This window comes from Lepidochelys kempii, chromosome 2 (genome assembly GCF_965140265.1).
Source record: "Lepidochelys kempii isolate rLepKem1 chromosome 2, rLepKem1.hap2, whole genome shotgun sequence".
Lineage (NCBI taxonomy): Eukaryota > Metazoa > Chordata > Testudines > Cheloniidae > Lepidochelys > Lepidochelys kempii.
Genome location: NC_133257.1, coordinates 46,396,265 through 46,415,554, shown reverse-complemented (window position 1 = coordinate 46,415,554; position 19,290 = coordinate 46,396,265). Strand labels below are relative to the sequence as shown.

The following is a 19,290-nucleotide window of genomic DNA, read 5'->3' as shown; positions in this document are numbered from 1 at the left end:
TTGAGATGGGGCAACTAGAACTGCACACAGTATTCAAGGTTTGGGTGCACCAAGGATTTATATAATATAATTTTGATGTTTTCTGTTTTATTATCTGTTTCCTAATGGTACCTTGTCAAGGTTCCTTTCCCACTCTGAACTCTAGGGTACAGATGTGGGGACCTGCATGAAAACCTCCTAAGCTTACTTTCACCAGCTTAGGTTAAAACTTCCCCAAGGTACAAATTAATTTTATACTTTGACCCTGGATTTCCACGGCCACCACCAAACTTTAACTGGGTTTACTGGGAAACGTCGTTTGGACACTTCTTTTCCCCCTAAAATCCTCCCAACCCTTGTACCCCACTTCCTGGGGAAGGTTTGTTAAAAATCCTCACCAATCTGCATAGGTGACCACAGACCCAAACCCTTGGATCTGAGAACAATGAAAAAGCATTCAGTTTTCTTATAAGAAGACTTTTAATAGAAGTAAAGGAATCACCTCTGTAAAATCAGGATGGTAGATACCTTACAGGGTAATTAGATTCAAAACATAGAGAATCCCTCTAGGCAAAACCTTAAGTTACAAAAAAGGTACACAGATAGGAATAGTCATTCTATTCAGCACAGTTCTTTTCTCAGCCATTTAAAGAAATCATAATCTAACACATACCTAGCTAGATTACTTACTAAAAGTTCTAAGACTCCATTCCTGTTCTATCCCCAGCAAAAGCAGCATACAGACAGACACAGACCCTTTGTTTCTCTCCCTCCTCCCAGCTTTTGAAAGTATCTTGTCTCCTCATTGGTCATTTTGGTCAGGTGCCAGCGAGGTTACCTTTAGCTTCTTAACCCTTTACAGGTGAGAGGATTTTTCCTCTGGCCAGGAGGGATTTTAAAGGGGTTTACTCTTCCCTTTATATTTATGACATACCTAACCTTGTTAACTTTTTGGACTGACACTGCACATTGAGTGGATGTTTTCAGAGAACTATTCACAATGACTCCAAGATCTCTTGAATGGTAACAGCTAATTTAGACCCCATCGTTTTGTATGTGTAGCTGAGATTATTTTTTCTAATGTATATTACTTTGCACTTATCAACACTGGATTTCATCTGCCATTTAGTTGTCCCGTCACACAATTTTATGAGATCCCCTTGTAATTCTGTGCTGTCAGTTTTGGCCTTTATCTTGAGTAATTTAGTATCCTCTGCAAACCATCTTCTGCTTTTCCAGATCATGTATGATGATGTTGAACAGCACAGGCCAAGAACAGACCAATGGGGTATTTAACACTTTCTAGTGTGAAAATTGATCATTTATTCCTACCCTTTGTTTCCTACCTTTTAACCAGTTATGATCCATCAGAGGACCTCTTACCCCTTGACTACCTACTTTGCTTAAGAGCTTTTGGTGCTGGACCTTGTCAAAGGCTTTCTGAACATCTAAATACACTATATCAATTGGATCACCTTCGTCCAGATGCTTGTTGACATCCTCAGAGAATTCTAATAGATTAGTGAGGCATGATTTTCCTTTACACAAGCTGTGTTGACTGTTCCCCAACATATTGTGTTCATTTATTTGTCTGATAATTCTGTTCCTTACTATAGTTTCAACCATTTTGCCTAATACTCAAATTAGGTTTACTAATCTGTAATTGTCAGGATAGCCTTGGGAGTCTTTTTAAAAAAAAATTAAAAAATCAGCGTTAACTGCAGGGTAGCTAATGTATTTGGTACAGAGGCTGATTTGAGCGATAGGTTACATATCACAATTAATAGTTCTGCAATTTCATATTTGAGTTCCTTCAGAACTCTTGGGTGAATACCATCTGGTCCTGGCGACTTACTGTTTAATTTACCCTTTATTGACAACTCAGTCTGGGACAGTTCCTCAGATCTGTCACATAAAAAGAATGATGTATACACAGTTGTGTATAAGTGCTGCAGGGATATTGGACTGTTTCATTGATTTAATTTTCATTGCCCAGCTTTGAAAGCAAAATTGCACATCATATGTTGCCATAGATTAAATATACACAGGACGTTCCTCTCTTTCTCTCTCTCTCCCTCCTTTTCCAGCTCCTGCTCCTGTGGCTTGAAAGTTCTGTAATATGTAAGGGTAGTGGGTGCCCCAGAGGACTTCATTTCCCTATAACAGCAATTACACACTGTCATAGCCCACCATGGATCCAAACACAGCATTCCCTTTTCAAATAAAGGGAGAATTCTGTGTAAAATTGATGTCAGGAAGTGGGCTGGAGCTCCTTCACACAAAGTAAAACAGAAATGTATATTAGTCTTTTTAAAGAGAGCAGCTGCTAATTAGGAATATAGGCCAGTTAAGTCAATGTGCTGATTTTTACTGACATCCTCTATAAGGGCTCCATAAGGATGCCAATCTAGTAGATGCCACTACCTGCAAGCACAGTGGGGTTGGATTGTCTTTCAGTGCACCACACTGGAATACTGCCTCAACTTTGGCTATGTCATGGTCATTCCAGTTTTCCATTCATTCTCTCTGTCCTGATGCAGTGGCAATCACTTGTCAAATAATATTTCTAGACATCAAACCACCCAGCTCATGATTTTTAGCAGGTAGGTTTGAGTTGCCCAGATACCCAACAGTGTTTTGTTGATTCCTACCAATTGACCAGCCTGATCAGGTATTTTAGCACCACACATCATGTCCCCTAAAATTAAATTGGAAATTGAAAATTGTTGTTCATTTTATATTCCTATCTGATCCACAGTGGGCCAGTTTGTGGAATTTTTGTGGTAGCATTATTAGTGATATAAAAAACTGGAGTGGATTCTAGGGGAGTAGCAAGTGCTGGTTGAAAAATTTCTGATGGAAGTTTGATTGGAAAATGCTGATTAGGCAGAACCAAAACAGCAATGTGTCAGCTCAGTTGAAACTTTTGAAGGAAACCAGGCAGAAAGCCTGCCAGGCTTCTAACACCCGCCCGGTCCACTCCCTGGGCAACTGTATCCCTGGTTTGCCCAGCTCACTTGTCAGGGAGCTGGCTGGCTAGCTTAGAAATTTTAAATTTTTCCAGAATGGAATTCTCAAAAATTTCTGTTTCACAAAACATTTTACACTGGCAACTGTTCTGATATGCATGAAAAACATTTCAGAACTGTGAAATTTTCCATAGCACAGAAGTTCTGGTTCCCACACAGTACTACTATTTAGTTCTCAGAGTCTACTATTGAAATTCCGAAGTTAACTTTAGATATGTACCTTTTCTTGCACATTGTTTCTTGACACCTTGGTGGAAATCCTGGTCCCATGGAAGTCAATGGGAGTTTTGCCATTGACTTTCAAGTCAGTCAGGATTTCACCCTTTATATTTAGATCGAAAGCCATATTGTTTAGCCCTAGTACTAGACAGACATAAGTTGTAGGATATTTAGTGCCCATTCCAATGCCCATTGAAGTCAGTGGGAGTCTTTCCACTGAAGTCAGTGGATGGTGAGTTGAGTGCTGAGAGAAGAGCAAAACCATAGTTAAATGTCTGGAAGGATTAATATGAGGAAAGACTGAAAAGCTGAATACAGACATCTTAGCTAAGTGATGACTAAGAGGGAAGTGATTGCAATCTACAAATATTTGAAGAAGATTAAAAACGGTAGGGAAGGAACTATTTAGGATAGCAAGGGAGAGACATAGCTAGAACCAAAATGATTATAATTACCAAAAGGATGATTTAGGTTGAACAACAGATGTGTCTTCTCAGTAAGAAGAGATATTAGATTGTGGAACAGTTTCTAAAAGGAAGTGGAGGTCGCTCCTTTGTTTGGGACATTTATCTAGAAGTGTGAAAAGCCCACAAAATATACTGTAAGAACAATTCTTCACTGGGAGTGTGACGGACTTCACCATCTTCCATTGCCTTTCTATTGATAGTGTCTATTATTCTTTCAGTTTCTGAGATCTCTAGGTGGAAGAGGTATAAAGGTGAAGCAAAATGCAGACATTAATGTATTTCTGCCATAGTTTGCTAGTATAATGTTATCTCTGAACAACAGAAGATTTATTTTTCCATCCCATGTCTTTGCCAGAGACTCCTTTTTAAAATATCCTACTATCTTATGTCTCTGATCTTAAATTTACTTAGTTTAATACAGATTCCAAAACAGTGAATTCAAATGTAATTGAGAGATATAGTGTTTGTATTACCTCTTGCCCATAAGCAAGCAGTTGTACCAAACAAATTGCATTTAAATTAGTTTACAGGCAACTGCAGTCACAGTGGTATTAAAAATACATGCATATTAGTATCCTTATTTATCCTGGAGTAATGTCAAAAATAATGATGCACATTTATATAACACCTTTCTTCTGGAAGGAAACCAAATTGCTGCACAAATTGATTTTACAAACTACATACAAAATTCTCTTCCTTCACCACTTAAATACACCTAGCAGTAGCTTAGATCAGTGGTCTCCAAACTTTTTGGCTCGTGCAGTCCCAGGGTGAAGAGCGGAAGACCTGCCGCAGACGCGCCACCGAAGGAAGAAGACCTGAAGACCAGCTGTTATACCAATAAAATAAAAACCAACAGGATCTTATTAAAGGGGAAAAGGCAAAAAGAATCATAGTAAGCAGTTAGTTATAGCTATAACATTCCATTCAATTTCATATTTATTCACACATTCATTCATACACACACACACAGGTTCTGCAAGGTTGTTATCATAGTTACCAGCCTTAAAGTTGCTCATGCCAAGCCCCTGGCCAGGTGGCCTGGACATGAGGAGGGAGCAGGGCCTTGTCAGAAGCACATCTGATGCTCCTGGAAGTTGGTTTGCAGACTCAGACCCCAAAGTTCTCACAGAGAGGGAAAGAAACAGTTCCAAAAACCAAGAGACCTCTTAGTTTAAATTCCAGGGTATTACTAATTATCAGGAATCAAACTCATTTGTGATTTTAATACAGAACTTCTTTAATATGATCCAACACCGCCGCAGGCGGGCCGCTGGAGGGGAACACCAGCCATGGACGTGCAGAGCTGCTGCCTGCCATGCACCGCCTGGGATCATTTTGCGCACCCCCTGGGGTGGGCGCATCCCAGTTTGGAGACCACTGGGTTAGATCAGAGCACTATGCTGGGACATTGCCTCAGCATTGACTTAGGAGGAAGGGTGCCACCTAGTGAATCACCAACACTGCTTAATCTGGAAGCTGCTTGGTCTTTGGAGGCTCCTCGTGTTTACCTTCACAATGTCCTTCAGTGCTATGGTGACATGAAAGCACAGCCACTGCTTTACAAACCTGACATGCTAGAGAGGTTAGCTCTAATGCTGTGGTGTATTAAGGGGAATCAGTGAAGAAGTTACTCAGCCTTGGGAGAAAGTGTGGGAAGTAAAAATCTGTTTCACCAAAGCACAGGGAGTAAATTAGAGTTTACTGATTAAAGCTGAGTTTTTAAAGCTTCATCTCAATATTATTTGTGGTTGGTAGCACTCACAGTGTAATAGGTGAATTTCAAACATAGCAGGGGGCGTGGTCCTTGGCACAAAAGAATGTATGTAGTCTCATTGTTTGCTGTTTTGTAAAAAGTTTATTTTCGAAAGAAAAGTTATGTGGGGGAGGTCTAGGTTGGTTATGAGGAAAAACTATTTCACTCGGAGGGTGGTGAAGCACTGGAATGGGTTACCTAGGGAGGTGGTGGAATCTCCATCCTCAGAAGTTTTTAAGGCCCAGCTTGACAAAGCCCTGACTGGGATGATTGAGTTGGGGTTGATCCTGCTTTGACCAGGGGGTTGGATGAGATGACCTCCTGAGGTCTCTTCCAACTCTAATCTCCTATGATTGTGGATTATAGCTGAGTTTTAAGGTTCAGATGAGCTTTCTGTTTAAAGTTCGACTGTTCTAAAATCTGTATGGTTAGTCAAATTGCCTTGAAATTTGAATTGCCTCCTCGCGGTATAAAGTATGATCAGTGGTCCAAATTTGAGGGCATTCCACTACGGGATTCCTGAGATACAGCTCTCAGGGGGTATTAAAAGCTGCTTTTTTCTCTCTCTCACACACACACACACACACACACACACACACACCCTTAAAAGTTGACACATTCTGGCAACATTTTTTTACTCCCAGATAGAGACCCAACCAGGGCTCAGATCATAGAAATGCTGGCCTAGATGGGACCTCAAGAACTCATTAAGTCCAGCTCCCTGCAATGAGGCAGGAACAAGTAAACCTAAACCATCCCTGATGTTTGTTCAGCCGGTTCTTTTAAAAACTTGCAGTGATGGGGATTCCTGCCTTGGAAGCCTATTCCAGAGCTTAACTACCTTTATAGTTAGAAAATTTCCCCCTAATATCTAGCTTCCACCTTCCTCTGCAGATTAAGCCCATTACTTCTTGCCCTATGTTCAGTGGACATGGAGAACAATTGATCATAATCCCCTTTATAACAGCCTTTGACATAGTTGAAGACTTATCAGTCCCTGTCATGGGATACTCTACTCACTGCAGGAGTGTCTCCTGGGGATTCGCTCTGCCAGGCCAATGCCCCTTCCTGCAGTTGCACTCCATCACTCTCACAGTCTCATTCTCTCAGGACTCACTTGCTCCCACTTTGTGGCTTGGCCCTCCAGCCAGGTCACAGTAGTCATCTCCTTCCAGGGTATCAAAGGATCTCAGGACCCACTGTCCCAGGCAGTTTTTTCTCTTACTGCCCCTTAATGGCACCGCTGCCCAATGGCTGGTAGGGGAACCCAGGCCTGCCCTCTACCCTGGGTTCTAGCCCAGGGACCCTACAACAAGCAGTCAAGTTCTGCACAATCCTGGACCGCACTGCTGTATCCCTGAGCTGCTTTTCTACCTCACCATCTGTCACACTGAGAGTGACTGCAGTTTCTCTCCCTACCACTCCGCTCAGCTCCTTGGCTTTATACAGGCTCCCCTCCTGTTTGTGTCCTGCTGAACCTTGTGTCTAATTAGACCTTGATCCCTGGCTTCTCCTCCAGGTGCAACCTAGGCAGTTAATTGACCTGGTCACCTTAACCCCTTCAGGCTTTGTGTGCGGTGGACACCTCATCACAGTTTCCCCTCAGTCTTCTTTTCTCAAGATTAAACATGGCCAGTTTTTTTAACCTTTCCTTATAAGTCAGGTTTTCTAAACCTTTTATCATTTTTGTTGCTCTCCTTTGGACCTTCTCCAATTTGTCCATATCTTTCCTAAAATGTGGCACCCAGAACTGGACACAGTACTCCAGCTGAGGCCTCACCAGTGCCAAGTAGAGTGGGACAATTACCTCTTGTGTTTTATGTACAATACTCCTATTCATAGACCCCAGAATGATAGTAACCTTTTTTGCAACTGCATCATATTGTTCACTCATATTCAGTTTGTGATCCGCAATCACCCCCAGATCAGCAGTACTACCCCCCGAGCCAGTTATTCCCCATTTTGTACTTGTGCTTTTGATTTTTCCTTCATAAGTGTAGTGCTTTGCATTTGTCTTAATTGAATTTCATTTTGTTGAATTCAGACCAATTCGTCACGGTTATTTTGAGTACTAATACTGTCCCCCAGAGTGCTTGCAACCCCTTCCAGCTTGGTGCCATCTGCTAATTTTATAAGCATCCTCTCCACTCCGTTATCCAAGTAATTAATTAAAATATTGACTAGTACTGGACCCAGAACTGTCATAGAATCATTGCATACCAGGGTTGGAAGGGACCTCAGGAGGTCATCTAGTCCAACCCCCTGCTCAAAGCAGGACCAATCCCCAATTTTTGCCCCAGATCCCTAAGTGGCCCCCTCCAAGGATTGAACTCATAACCCTAGGTTTAAGCAGGCCAATGCTCAAACCACTGAGCTATCCCTCCCTCACAGGACTCTACTGGATATGCCCTCCCAGTTTGACAGCAAACCATTGGTAACTACTCTTTGAGTATGGCCTTTAAATCAATGGCACACCCACATTATGGTAATTTTATCTAGACCACATTTCCCTAGTTTGCTTATGAAAATGTCATGTGGGACTGTGTCAAAAGCCTTACTAAAATCAAGAGATATTTCATCTACTGTTTCCCCCCATTCACAAGACCGGTAACCATGTCAAATAAGGAAATTAGGGTTTTGGTATGATTTGTTCTTGACAAATCCATGTTGACTATTCTTTATAATCCTATTTATCCTCTAGGTGCTTAAAATTGATTGTTTCATAATTTATTCCAGTATCTTTCCAATTATCAAAATTAGACTAACCAGCCTATAATTCCCAAGTCCTCTTTCTGACCCTTTTTAAAGATACGTGCTATGTTTGCCCTTCTCCAGTCCCCTGACTTCACCCATACCCCATGAGTTCTCAGAGATTGCTTGTGTTAGTTCCTTAAGAACCTTAGGATGAACTTCAAGTCTTGTTGACTTGAACAAATCTAATTTATTTAAATAGTCTTTAACCTGTTCTTCCCCTATTTCTAGCTTGCATTCCTCCCCCCCCCCCACGCCCTGTTGTTAATATTAATTGTGTTGCATGTCTGGTCACCATTAACCTTTTTAGAGAAGACTGACAGTTATTTACTCCCTTTCCCTTTTAAATAGAGGGCCTACACTTTCCTTTGTCTTTGTCTTGCTCCCACCAACTCTCTGTGGCAGTTAAGATCACTGCACCAGGGTCTCAGATGCTTGAGGGTTAAGACATTGCACCCACCAGCCCTTTGGACGAAATCAAATGAAAATATTATTTGAAAAAGAGAGAGTTACTTCTCCAGTTAGGCATGCTAGATCTTATGCCCCTATTTGTATAACTAATAGATTACACTGAGCATGCACAGAGAGAGAGGCTAACTGTCTGGAAAATGAACTCTCTGGCACAGGCCCTGGGTGGCTCTGAAGTCGTGTTATAGTACTTAACTTGGACCACTTTCCCCAGACACTATGAGTTTAAATCCACTAGGGCAGAAATTTGCAGTAGTAAACACAGATACACATGCCTCCCATCTGTCTTTATCAAAGGGGGATTTTTATTTTGGGGCAAAGTACTGAGTGTACAGTAGAGTATTCAGAAGACACTGGAACTATTGTTTTGAAAAGAAAATAAACAACACAAGCAAAAGCTTACTGGGAGGGGAGGATGATCAGGATGGAGGAATAGGGAGAGAGGGGTTGGGATCAGGTGGAATGGGAGGGAGGAGAGGAGTAGGACACTAGGCGGGGGACATGGAATGAGTGACAAAGAGACTGGGGGAGAATAAGGACAGGGGTGTCTGTCAGCCCCACATATTCTTCCTGTGTGTGTCCCATGAACTGGGCCCCCAGTCTACAGTGGTGTGACCCCCTCTTCCCGGCTCCCCCTCATATGAGTCAGGTACTGGATGGGGCTTGCCTATCCGGGGGGAGGTCTGAATCTCATTCTCTCTCTCTCTCTATGCCCCCTATGTGAGCTGGAATCTGAGGGTCTCTACCCCCTGGGGGTGTCTGAGCCCTGATTCCTGCCCCCTGTGTGTGTGTGCAAGGCTCTTGGAGGCTCCTGCCCATCAATGACAGTCTCACTCCCCTCCCTGTTCCCCCATGTAAGCCATGTTCTGGAGGGGGCTTGCATTTCTGGGGGTGTCTGACCTCCCACTCCTCAACCCTTTCATATGATCTGGGAGCTGGGATTCAGTGGCAGATTAACAACTGGGTCAACGGGACCTCTGCCCTGGGGCCTTAGGCAAATGGGGGCCCCCTGGAAAAATGGGCACCCCCATGCCCAAACCCGTTCTGCCCACAGGCCCGGCGCTCCTGCCAAGGAGTGGGGTGTGACATTGCACTCCATATGATTTTATGAAAATATGCTAAGTGTGAATATAATGTAACTGGAATATGCTTCATGCAAAAGGTCTCTTGTAAGGTATCATTACTAAGCTTATAATCTACTGTGTTCATCCTATTTGTATGAATGTACCATTCTTGTATCTGAAACTAGGAATATAAAATATAATTCTGAGATCCTATTGTAGTTATGCAAAGTGTGGGCCATGAATGGTGGTTTAGAATCTTGATGGCTCCTATCAACTAGGACAATTGACTATAGATGGCTCTGTTTACTTGCAAGCCTTCCTGTGAGTCAGGCCAGGAAGAATGAAGGCTTGGGGTCTCACAGGACATGTGACCATGTCACCGTGTACTGGAATCCATCTTAAACCTGGTGCTTTTCCATTGAGAAGGAGGGGTGGGGACCCAAAGAGACAAAGATTCCTGCCTTGTACCAAAGGTACATAGGGGGGTGGAACAGAATAAATGGGGCTGCAGTCATGAGAAATCCCTTCGCTACCACCTGAGCTAGAACAAGCACTGTACCAGGAGAAAGGATTGGGCCCAGACTAGAAAGGAGTCTAGTCTATGAAAGAAGCTTATTGGAACATCTCTGAGGGTGAGATTTCACCTGTATTCAGTTTCCTATTGTATTAGGCTTAGACTTGCATGATTTATTTTATTTTGCTTGGTAACTTACTTTGTTCTGTCTGTTATTCCTTGGAACCACTTAAATCCTACTTTTTATATTTAATAAAATCACTTTTTGCTTACTACTAAACCCAGAGTTAGTGACTAATACCTGGGGGAACAAACAGCTGTGCATCTCTCTCTCTGTGTTATAGAGGACAGAAAATGTATGAGTTTACCCTGGATAAGCTTTATAGAGAGTAAAATGGATTTATTTGGGATTTGGACCCCATTGGGAACTGGGTGTCTGGATGCTAGAGACAAGAGCACTTTCTAAGCTGTTTTCTGTTAAATCTGCAGCTTTGGGGGGACATGGTTCAGACCTGGGTCGGTGTTTGCAGCAGGCTAGCGTGTCTGGCTCAGCAGGGCAGGGTACTGAAGTCCCAAGCTGGCGGGAAAACAGGCTCAGAGGTAGTCTCAGCACATCAGGTGGCAGTCTCTGTGACCCAACCCATCACATGGGGTCAGTGTGAGGGCGCTTGCCCCACTCTGCCCGCCCACCCAGCGCTTCTGCAAGGGAGTGGAGTCAGGGCGCAGGGGCTTGCCATGCTCCGCCCACCCAGTGCTCCTGCCAGGGTGCGGGAGAAACCCCCACGCCCTGATCCCGCTCCTCGGCAGGAGCAAGGGGGAGCTGGCGGGGGGGACTGCAGATGGAAGGGTTGGGGCGGAGCCCCCACTTGCTCTGGCCCAGGGCCCCACAAACCCCTCATCTATTTCTGCTGGGAGTCACTGCCTCCTGGGGTTCTCTGAGTGCTGTTCCCTGCCCGGTGTGAGTGTGCCAGGATCTGGGGGCCACTGCTCATCTATGGGGGTCTACCCATCTCTCTATCCCCTCCTGTGAGTAAAGATCTGGGGAAGCCCTAACCCTTTGGATGGGGGACTGAGAACAGTCATGGTTGGAGTATGCACCAAGAGCACACTACTGACACTGGGGTGGGGACACATCAGAAACTCTCCGTCACTGGACACAGGGAAAGGGAACACCCACCGATATGAGCAGAGCAGTTCACACATCATAGGGTTTAAGGCCAGAAGGGACCCCCAGATCATCTTGTCTGACCTCCTGTGTATCACAGACCACTCACCCATACCTGCCCATGATGCAAAATGAAACCAAAATTAGACCAAGGTATTACAGCCCACAGGAGACTAGACTATTATATGCCACAGGCAGAGAATAGGAGGAACCCAGGTGACCAGTGCCCAAGGCTCCCACAAAGGCAGGTAAATGATTAAGTAAGATGTACCTGGATAATCCCAGCAAGTGACCTGTACCCATATGCTGATCAGTTAGACCCTGAGCATGTGAGCAAGAACTAGCCAGCCAAGCACCTGAGAGAGAGAGAGAGAATGCTCCATGCAACCTCCAAGCTCTGGCTCTCTCTGTCAGATGGCCCATCTCCGCCTGGGGCCATTCTTTAGAGGACAGAGAAAAAACAAAAACAAAACCCAGAATACCTGGGGGCTGGGGAAGAGCTGGTATTTCAGGCTTTATTCCTCTCCAGCAGGTATTTTCTTTCAATTGGGAACACCTCATTGTGATGAATGAGCCATTTAATACCTCCCTGGGCCTGATGGATGTGTAGAGCTCCTCCTCTCTATTCTCACTCTAACTTCTACAATATTAGAGCAGAGCACGATTGAGAAACCCTTCCTGTTAAAAGGACAACTCTTCTTAGTGCTCTAAAAGCTGTAAGAACTACACATTTCTAAATGACCACAACTCCTACCAACAAACATTTTTCTTTCTGTTTAAAAAAACTAGGAAAACTAAATGGCAAAAAACATTTTTAGCAGTGTAATATCCTGCTGCCAGAGTCTTACCCCACTGCAGCCAGCTGCCAGAGCCTTTCCCCAGTACCTCCCCCTCACAAGAGCCTTTCACTAACATGTGTAGATACTTAACGCAGTATGGACACAGCCTCTTTTCACTGTGGCATGTAGCTATACATATCCTACATGTCACTGCCAGAAGTGTACAGTGTAGATGTCACCTAAATTTACATAGTACGACAGTAAGGCACAGTGAATGGCCTTAGACCAAGGCTACAGACCTATGTCTGTACAGACCTATGTCGGTGAAAAATCCACACCTCTGAGCGACATACTTGTACCAACCTTAACCCCTCGTGTAGACAGTGCTATGTCGATGGGAGAGCTTCTCCTGTCAACATAGGTACCACCTCTCCGAGAGGTGGATTAACTACGCCACAGGGAGAGCTCTCTCATCAGCATAGGAGCGTCTTCACTTAAGCACCAAAGCAGAGCAGCTGCACCGATGCACCATTTTAAGTGTAAGACCTGGCCTAAGAGACGAGGGCCCTGAGTCAGCAAAGCTGGTGTTTAGCTTGAAACATGCGAATAGTCTCAAACTCAGGGGATTAAAATGTGCTTGAAGTTAAATACGTGTATAAGTCTTTGCAAGACGGGGATGTAGATCAGACTGTGTCATTGAGTTTCCTGTGTAAAATGCCATGTATATTTATGGTGCTGCCTCTATGGTGTTTATAATAATAAACAACAGTTCAGGTGTGAGAAAAGATCATGAAAAGACCAAGAAAACAGCTTACGGGGAGAAATGAGCTATAAGAAGGGGTATGACCAAGAGATGGTACCTGTCCTATCATTCTTACTGACTTTTCCGAATGCAGGGGGCAGCATGAAAGAGGGCAGGAAGCAGAAGGAGGGAAAAGGAGATGAAGAGAGAGTTCAGTTGATAGCACAGAACACAATGAGTGAAGGAGAAATAGGTGGAAATAAGAGCAGAAATGAGGTAGCAGCAAGCTACATGTCTTTGAAAGTAGGCACAAGTAGATTGAACTTAATGTCATGAAGCCAGTGAAGGGAGTTTAAATGGGGTGATGTGACCAAAACAGCATTTTGGGGAGATTGTAAGGGGAGAGGTGAGATGCAAGAAACCAGAGAAGGGGAGGTTACAGTGATTAACTCGGAAGACAACAAAGGGTTGGACAAGGAATTTAGCAGCAGGATCAGAAAGGGAGGGATTGGTTTTGGTGATATTATAGAAGAGTGGCAGGACTTCAGGACAGCCTACATATGGGAGAGAAAAATGAACTGAAGAGAATTCCAAGGTTGCAACCCAAGGAGATAGGGGGGCAGTGATGGAGAAATAAAGTGGAGGTTACTAGGAATGATGAGTATGGATCAAAGTTCATACTGAGTCAGATTTATGCTTGGTGTAACGCCATTTCTTTCAAATGATACTAGGGAAGAATGTGCCCCACTGGATAAAATCAGTAACTGAGATCAAAGCCTGACCCCCATTTTCTACTCTGTGTGTAGTAATATTCAGCGTGCAGTTGATCTGGTCTGCTGAGAGAGACATTTTATTATTAAAGGCCCTCTATGCAATGCAGTGTGCTCTGCTCTCGCTCTCTCACAAGCAAAAGGAAAAGAAGATTGTGACCTTTTGAGATTTCAAACTTTTCAGGAAACCAAATGCAAAAAGGCTTGAAGGCCTGATTCATAAACAAAAAGAAATCTGCCATCTGTCTTTTATGTCTTTGTTCTATGTATCTTTTCTTTTCAGGCTTCCTTTATCCTTATACAGTACCCTTTGAAATACATCTTCAGTCTGACTTTCCTTTTAAAGAAAGTGTCATGATGTGCAGATCCATTTTACTCTATTTCTGTTCACATCTGGTATTATGCTTTTTTCCTCTTTACATTTTCTGTCTTTTTCAGTTTTTTCTTGTTTCTTTATCCCCCCCGCCATCAGTCCCTTTTTCTCGTCTCATCTAATTTCTCAAATTTCCCCTTTGATAAGGAGACATACAACAAAGTCCTTCACATTTCTATTAGTTCAGATTCTAATACACAAAAATCTACATAAATGCACTCCCTGATCCCAGATAACACCGGCATTATTAATTCAATTTCAACAAAACATAAGGGAGAGGAAAATTTGGTCAGTGGTGCTCTCTATTTTTATCATTGCATTTTTAAACTGTGCCAAGGCGTGCCTAGAACAAAGGAGAGATGGAATGTGTATAAATCTGCAATAAATAAATTACAGTTTATCTGGCCTCAAAAGTGTTGTCACCTTTCTTGAAACAATGAACAGCAAAAGAAATGTTCCACATGTCTGACCCTACAAACGGACCATTTCAAACTCCCTGCTCAGCTTTCTTGAATCTGAAAATCTGAAAATCAACTTAGTTCATGGTTGGTTGGTTTTCAGTGGTTTTAAGAATTAGACTTACCCTGCAATGAAGGATGGCTCTCTATGGTATATATTCAGTCACTTTTTGCCATGTAGTTTTAAATGTCTCCCTGGATGGGGTTTGCAACACTTCCCTTCGAAGATTTGGGGGGAGAAGCTCTATGGGAGATCTGCCCCCCCCCAAATTCTTCCATGGGGGGGGAACATTTGTCTTCTCTACAAGAAATGTAGTCAAATAACTTAATATAAGCAATAAGTTGTGTATTGTGACAAGGTAAATGGATACATCTAATCAAATAAAGTTTAGATGAGATGAGTAGGAATCTTCCAGTGAAATATGAGCTGTATCAGTTTCCATTCATATAGGTTTGACAAATTTTGCGGGGGCTTTGATTTATGGAAGTTTGCAAACACTGAGCCAGATTTTTCCCTCATTTTCAATAGTTCAATCCTACTGTGGTTAATGGGGTTGCACAGGGGCAAATGAGGTCAGGATTTGCCCCACTGAGTTTCACCTTTAATCAACAGATGCCAACCTAAAAGTTTCAGAGTAACAGCCGTGTTAGTCTGTATTCGCAAAAAGAAAAGGAGTACTTGAGGCACCTTAGAGACTAACCAATTTATTTGAGCATAAGCTTTCGTGAGCTACAGCTCACTTCATCGGATGCATACTGTGGAAAGTACAGAAGATCTTTTTATACACACAAACCATGAAAAAATGGGTGTTTACCACTACAAAAGGTTTTCTTTCCCCCCACACCCCACTCTCCTGCTGGTAATAGCTTATCTAAAGTGATCACTCTCCTTACAATGTGTATGATAATTAAGGTGGGCCATTTCCAGTACAAATCCAGGGTTTAACAAGAATGTCTGGGGGGGGGGTAGGAAAAAACAAGGGGAAATAGGTTACCTTGCATAATGACTTAGCCACTCCCAGTCTCTATTCAAGCCTAAGTTAATTGTATCCAATTTGCAAATGAATTCCAATTCAAGAGTCTCTCGCTGCACATCCACCAATGTGATATGTGCCAGCAATGTCCCTCTGCCATGTGCATTGGTCAAACTGGACAGTCTCTACGTAAAAGAATAAATGGACACAAATCAGATGTCAAGAATTATAACATTCATAAATCAGTCGGAGAACACTTCAATCTCTCTGGTCACGCGTTTATAGACATGAAAGTTGCGATATTACAACAGAAAAACTTCAAAACCAGACTCCAGCGAGAGACTGTTGAATTGGAATTCATTTGCAAATTGGATACAATTAACTTAGGCTTGAATAGAGACTGGGAGTGGCTAAGTCATTATGCAAGGTAACCTATTCCCCCTTGTTTCCCCCCCCCCACGTTCTTGTTAAACCCTGGATTTGTGCTGGAAATGGCCCACCTTGATTATCATACACATTGTAAAGAGAGTGATCACTTTAGATAAGCTATTACCAGCAGGAGAGTGGGGTGTGGGGGGAAAGAAAACCTTTTTGCCAACCTAAAAGTGTAACTCAGAAGAAAAAGTAAGGCAAATGTCTGCGTTATGTAAGGGCTATGCAAAATCACTGAGTCTTAGAGAGGTTAATTCTGGGACAAATTCATCCCTGGTGTGAGACCGTTGATGTTGCTCAGTCTGCTGCCCACTCATTTTCTCCCCTAAAGTAAATACGTCACTTTTGGAGTCTAAAACTGTTTTGACTGCTCTGACTCATGCATGAAATAGATTCAAAGTCTAGATATTTAGTGTGTTCTTTACAATGGGTCCATCTGTAGAGTCTTTTATTATTATTTTGTGTTTATTACATTGCAACTAATTACAGATGAGCATGTCCCATTAAGGTATCTGACCTGGAAGTCAACCTTTGGACAAGCCTTTCTTCTTGACATTTGAATGGGTATTGTGACTACAGCTCCTGAGAGATACCGTAGGGGTCTATATTAAAAAAGCTATGGGATATTTATTATTCTTTCTTATCTAACATGCAACAGACATCAGCATTTGAAGCGGTTGTTTGAATTTAATTAACTCAAAGACCTGTTTATAAAAGAACTGTAACTTCCAATAGACCCAATTCAGGGAGCAACTTCTTCATGACTATTAGAGATAAAACTCTGGTGTTCCAGCAGGTTGTTATCTGAATAGTAAAAATGATTTATGCATATGTATGATTGAATAAATGAAAATTGGGAACACTAAATTTCAAAACAAAACCTCAAAGCAACAATATGATATGGCTTTTATTGCTTGTTTTGGAAACATAATGTAGAAGATATGCTTAAAAATATGTGAAATGCATCTATTGAGATTACACTTCAACCTTATCCCCTGAAGCTCTGCTGAAAATATTGGCCAAAGCTTTGCTTGCAAGACGGGTTGGGTTGGGTTGGCGAGGCGAGGCGAGGCAAGAGGAGGGGAGGGGAGCGGAGAGGGAAATCACTCAGTTTCAAACACTATATTTTCAGAAAGTGTGTGTTCTAATGTAATGCCAGTTCTAGTCTAACTATATCAGAAAGGTTAGCTGTTTCAGGTATGTCCATTCACTTTGGCTCCCTCGCATTTTAATGTTGTCCAACAATCTTATCAAGTGGATGACAATACTGATGAACAAATTGGTTTGGAAAAAGTCAAGGAACTCCAAACCTTTACCCATTTCTAAAATTAAATTTCAACCAACCTCTCCTAGGACTATAAAATATTTGGATACTTTCTGGTCTCCAACTAGGGTCAGAACCAGAAGTGCCAAACCTTGAGAGACAGAGCTCATGGTATGTCCAGTCCTGGTCATAAGTATAAACGCTGAAGATCTTGTAAGAAAACCTGTGATCAGAAGATTTCCAATTCCAGTTTCCTAAACTAAACATCCAAATTTTTTACTGGTTATCTGAGTCAATCCTAGCTTTCAAATGTTTTGAAGTTTGCTCAGAACTATTTGGATTTATGGATTTAGCCCCCTTTTTGGTTAGTAACAATTAATGAACCAGTCCTGGTTTCTGCAAATATAGGCCTCAGTCCAGCAACAAAGCCTGTGTGGGCAGTCTCTTGCACACACCTACACAGATGTCATTGCAGGATAAAGGCGTTATTCATTAGTCTTAAGTATGGATGGACTGTGCTCTTTAACTATTTGTGTTGTGTGACTGGTCATGCAAGGCACATGGTATTTTTTCTGCTCCCTGACTGGATGACTGAACTTTTTCAAACTGGAGAATAACAAACTTCTGATATACACTTTTGGATGAATAATCATTTATGCTAAATCTGTGACTATTTCAACATTTGTAAGCATTTTCACAGATAACTGGCAGTTGTCCATATACCCACAAATGGAAGATAATATGATCCTACAAAACAGCAAACTGAACTGAACTTTATTATTTATAAAAATATTACTGAATCAGTGTTTACTTACCCTTGATTCTGTGACAATGTAATGACTGCCATAAAATGATATGTAAAGTGCCATAAAATGCCTTTTGAATGGCATTTCAGCACAATGGGCTGCTGGGTACATAAGGCAGATATTACAGGTACAATTGAAAAATACAGTTCCGGGGAACGAGGAGCTCAAATAATCTGATGTCCTCTAGGCAAACAAAGATAATCCGCAGTACAGAAAGTACAAGATTTCCTGAACTGAAGGAACTGCAGAGCCTACAGAAAGCCATCCAGTTGTCTCCACTGGTTTTTTGTTTGTTTGTTTGTTTTTTTAAGATAAAGACTATGACAGAAATACAAAGGAAGTATTATTTTAAGTATCTTTCCCAATCACAACTCAGCACTTTGGAAGATAATAACTAGTATATCAAAGAGTTGATTTTCATAACTAAAAGCCTTGAAATATCATTTACACGCAAGATGTGGCTAGTGAAGAGAAAAATTGTTCCTCCACACAATGCGTTTTACAGGAACAAATTTCAGACGAGGAACTCTGATATGTGCATTTAAGGATTGAACTTCTGGTTTAAAATGTCATCACTCTGCCATCCTGTGGCAACTTGAAGTACTACAAGTATAATTTTGATTGGTTTAGTAATTTAGCATTGTTACTGGAAATGGTACATATTGAAAGAAAAATGCATTTTATATTTATATATCAATATGCTATAATACAGAATGAGAATTTTTATTATAGCTTTTCATCACAAAAAAACCCAAATGAACAAAAAACCCTAAAAAGAGACTATTTTTATTTCTTCTATTTCAGAGCTGATGCCCTAAATAGTTGTTGTATAGTCAGTCCTAGTAACATTAACTCCTTCCCTGGAGAAAGTCCTGCCCTTCTAGGGGTATCTCTGCACACTCCAATCTTATTCAAGTCCAGCTTGTACAAACGATTAGAAAAACAAATGTTCATATTTCTTGTAATGAATGCACCAAACCATTTGTAATAATTAGAGACGGGCCAGTTTCTGGCCAAGCTGCATGGGGTGCAAGATGGGGGAGGGAAAAAGATTCCTTTAGGCCACCTTTATGTCCCCTCCCTACTATTCCTGGGACTGACGAGCTGCTGACCCACTTCAGTCTGTGGCTGTGTCTAAGCACCAAACTAGGAATATGATTCCCTCACATACACATACCTGTGCTAGGTCTCATTGAGCTGGCATGAGGATAAACAGTTGTGTAGCCACAGTAGCCCAGGGACTGGTAGCAGAGGTGTGGCTTAGCCGCCCCGAGTATGTA

General features: G+C 42.1%; 1 long non-coding RNA gene across 1 annotated transcript in view; it reads right to left on the bottom strand.

Annotated features, from left to right (window-relative positions):
- Positions 1-479: 479 nt before the first annotated feature.
- LOC140906529 (uncharacterized) overlaps positions 480-19,290 on the bottom strand; it is a 32,751-nt gene continuing 13,940 nt past the window's right edge. Inside the window, exon 3 of the long non-coding RNA XR_012157141.1 lies at positions 480-4,523. This is a non-coding gene — a long non-coding RNA (uncharacterized lncRNA). The remainder of the gene's footprint in view (positions 4,524-19,290) is intronic.